Source organism: Semicossyphus pulcher, unplaced genomic scaffold (genome assembly GCF_022749685.1).
Source record: "Semicossyphus pulcher isolate SPU_LCO1_2020_fin unplaced genomic scaffold, fSemPul1.0.p SCAF_3, whole genome shotgun sequence".
Classification (NCBI taxonomy): domain Eukaryota; kingdom Metazoa; phylum Chordata; class Actinopteri; order Labriformes; family Labridae; genus Semicossyphus; species Semicossyphus pulcher.
In genome coordinates, this window is record NW_027211704.1 from 2,930,814 (window position 1) to 2,935,037 (window position 4,224).

Here is a 4,224-nt window from a genome sequence, read left to right on the forward strand (position 1 = left end):
CGACTGTATCTCTGTAAAGTTGTTGGGTTGAGGATGACTTGCTGCTTAGAGGGAGGGCAGAGCTGAACCTGAGCTACAGTCCCGTCTTGGGTTATCAGACCTGGGTCACAGTACTTGCAGATAATTGTTGTTGTTAGGTGAATCCTGCTTAGAGCATCAGAACATTTAACACAAGGAAAATATTTTAAAAGCACCAGAATATACTCATTAATAATTTACTTAGTCCTGCTCTGATGCGGTAAATCCGACTGTTCTGGCACTCCAAGCGGGATAAACAAACAATAATAATTACATGGAGATACTAGCTGATCCAGGCACGGTTGTAAAAACACACTACACTGACCTGTTCTGGAGTCTCTGACCGTCACCGTGATCAATGTAAGCAGTCGGGAAACTGTTTTGTATGTATATAAATAAATAAATAAGTCTATCTGAGAAGAAGATTAATATTCCTAGTCAAGTAGTCTCTCTGGTGTATAAAAACAACCCAACCTGGTTGGACTATGTAGCATCTTAATAAATTAAACGAATAAAGCCCCTAACAAACTGTGTGATGTCATTTCCTGTATTGCACATTTATATAGAGAGGAGTTTATGAAAAGGAGTACCTTATTTGGGTTCGTTATGACAGCTGTTTAAGAAACTGTTCACAGGTTACAGGTCTTTCTTTCCTGACTCACTTTCACTAATCTCTATTTACAGATTCTACAAAGAAATGTTTATAGTACGCTTGTAGTCCGATTAATATTGACCAATCACGTATTAGCAGGCTGCGAGTTATGCAGGAAAAACATTCCATGTGGAGAACAAAAGCAGGCGGAACTTAATGTGGCTTGTCAGTACCCGATCCGTCCTGGCTGCCCGATCCGTTCTGCGCATGTGCAGAATTGAACCTGTTTTACGACACTGCCCGATTTGTTCCACGCATGCGTATCTGTATTGATCACCTCGTGATTTTAGTAAAACATCTTTTAACAATAAATGTTAATAAAACAAGCAGTTATGCAACCTTTCTGTGCTGTTATGTTGGCTAATGACGGCCACGTACTGTATTGCAGTGTAGTGTATTTGTCTTATATTGTGTTGTTAATAAAGTTATTAAAAAAGAGAATTGCTGCCGTCAAATGTTCACGTCTGGTACAAATCGGGCGGGAATAAGTATGCGCATGCGCAGAACGGATCGGGTACTGACATCCCGACTCCCATCAGCGGTCATCTGATGATGATTTACCTTCTTATTAATCTCTATAAACAGACATCTGCATGGAAGTTCAGCTAACAATCTGTTCTAGATCAAAAATTCTACTTGAGAGAAATTCCCTTGACGCTGTCACGAAAGCTGTTCAGCGTTCAGATTTCCCGACTTCCTCGAAAGCATCAGATCGAGCTGACGTCCGTTCAACAAACGAGCATTTTAAAAGTTATCTTCTCCCTTCTTCTTCCTTTTCGGAAGTCTGCATCATGATGTTGTTATTTCGGCAAAGGTAAGACACGTTAATTTATGTAAATCACAAGAAATTATTTTTCTGTAAATAATACAGCACGTGAAAAAAGGAAGCCTTGACTGGAAGTCGTTTTTGGCTAACCACTGCCTACATGCCCGGTTTTCACCGTAGTGGGACGACGATATAGCCGATGGCATCCGAAATTGCGCTTTCACCAACTATAACTACAGAAGTGTAGGTAATTTAGTTTTAGTTTTAACAAATTATCACAAGAAACCAGTTAAAGCAAAGGCTGTCCAGAAAGACTGGACACAATCTGTGCGTAAAACGTTTTGAATAATAGATAGTCAAACGCCACATATGGTCACAATCTGGCTGAAATGTTTGGCCGAGATTGTTTTAGTGATTACATTTGGAAAACATTTTAAGGACTGCACAAACAACACACAGGCTGTTCAGACACTACACTCTCTACTCTTGCACCTGCTGCTGCTCACATCCAAACTTATGCTGGCTTGTTAGTTGCTACCGCTTTGCTTGAGTTGGCAGTACAACAACTTGCAGTGGGATCAGGGTGTTAAAATAAATAGCTGCAAGAAAAGTAATTACACGTTGGATTTCTACTTTTTCCCTCGTGGCGTCGAGTAAAATAAAATGCTGGTGATTAATCCGGTGTTATTGTATCAGTAACAACCAGACCGTGTTTCTGTCTGCACCTCGCGGTCGGAGGCAGCGGGGCAGAGTTTGTGTCAGGAACCTCCCGCTGTGCACCTGGGCCCGGTAGCTCCTCGGCTGTTTGGTTTGGCCACAGCAAATCACAGCTGCAAACTCAATGGTGGAAACAGACCAATATTAATTTACATTTTCACATTCAGTGGGGAAATGATCCATTTCCAAGGTAAATCACGGAGGAATGTTTGAAAATACTGAGAGATGAAAATAACCAGAGGTCCTGAGGTTTGCTGCTCACCTGGAGAGGAGGTCAGTGTAGCAGAGGGATATTTTTGTCTTGACCGTAAGATTGCCAGGCCCAGTGTCTCATTTGTTTTTTAGTTTTTTGTGTCTTGTACAGTTTAACAAGATGATAAGTGTCAATGGGTGAGTTTTACAGGTACTGGAGGGCATGTTTTTCTTATCTTTACACAGAGTCAGGCTAGTGGACTTTGAAACTATCACCGGGTCAAAATCAAGTGTTTACACAATTTATAAGAAAAATCATTCTTTAAGTGTGTCAAGCTGAAAATAAAATGTAAAGAAAAGCTTTGAAAAACAAAGAAAGGTCGTTTTTTATTGGTAAATGTGGAGCTTCAGACACATTTTTACATCTTACAAACTGTAGGAAGGACAGTGTAATGTTTTGCCAATATAATACCCCTTTCCCACCTAAATTTAGCGTGTTGACACAGGTTTTTCAGACCCTGGAGGACCCACTTATAAATGCCAATTGTCTCTGTTCCCATTGCCAGTGAAGTATACTCCTGTCGGTCTCTTTTCTACTGCGCCACCATCTAACATCACAAACGCGCCAGAGACAGGGTTAGTAAGGATGTTACGGTGGTTAGGTCTTTATTGTAGTATCGCAGTAGAGATCGGCTGGTGGAGCCCTGGTATTGACGTCCCGCCCCCGCCCCTTCTGCTACCCAAAATACGAGGTAACTCACCGAAAAACAGGCAAAGATCCCTCATGGCAGCACATTTCAACAGCAGAACAGCTTCTTGTGTTACGACTGTATTATTAGTGTTAGCTACGTCTCCCCTCGCCGATCCTCCTCTACTCTGCTCTACGCTAATCCAGAACAGATCGGCTGCAGGAGCCGTATTTGTCAACAGAGCTGTCAATCATGGCGTTTTTTAAAACATCAGATAACTATTGGACACTTGAACACTTGGACATAAATCAGCATGATTATAACTCACTATAATGACATTTTTTTAATGTGTATTTTGATTGAGGTGGGCTCTATAACCTATACTGCAGCCAGCAAGCAGGGGGCGATAGAGATGTCTTGGCTTCACTTTTCGGGAGCTGTCATGTCGTCCATCTTTTTATACAGTCTATGAAGGGAACTAATGTAATCTAAACTATCTAGGGAAGCTGATGGTTAATATAATTTATGCTGATGACAAAGTAGCTACATTGACCTCTGACCCCTGAACAGGATGTGTTTTTAACCTTTGTCCAGAGTCTTTGGCTGATCTTAAGTCTGCCTCGCTCCTGCCCTGTTTCAGTAAATCTGCTCTGTGCTATAAACCTGATGTCTGGCTGCCCCTCCAAGTTGTAAAATGTATAAAAATGTAATTACGTACCAGCCTGTCACACTCCTATTCTTGGTGTTAACAGTGAGCTGTAATTACCTTTGGCAACATGTTGAGGATCATTTTACAGTGTTGTTAAATTACACAGAGAAAACAATCCATCTCCAGCTTTATCTACAGGTTTTTACAAATTTGGCATGTTTATATATACCTATGATTAATTTTCTCTCTCAAAGTTACACACAGGGAAACCAAATCCTCTGCACGGCATAGTTGTTTGGCACATAAACAAGCCAAATTTCATGCAGATTTTCTACTTACAAGAGGTCCCTGTAAGAGTTTTGGGGCCGTAACTGTTTGAAAAAACGACGCTCAGCCTGCCAGTGAGGTTGGAGGCGGGACAACTGGCAGCGACGGATGCAGTCTGGAAGAATCGGCCTGGAGCAGATCTTTCCAGCAAAAGCCTTTTCAATCATTTGTGTGATCTTAACCCTCGAAAAGAAACATGACCCGATTTAACAAG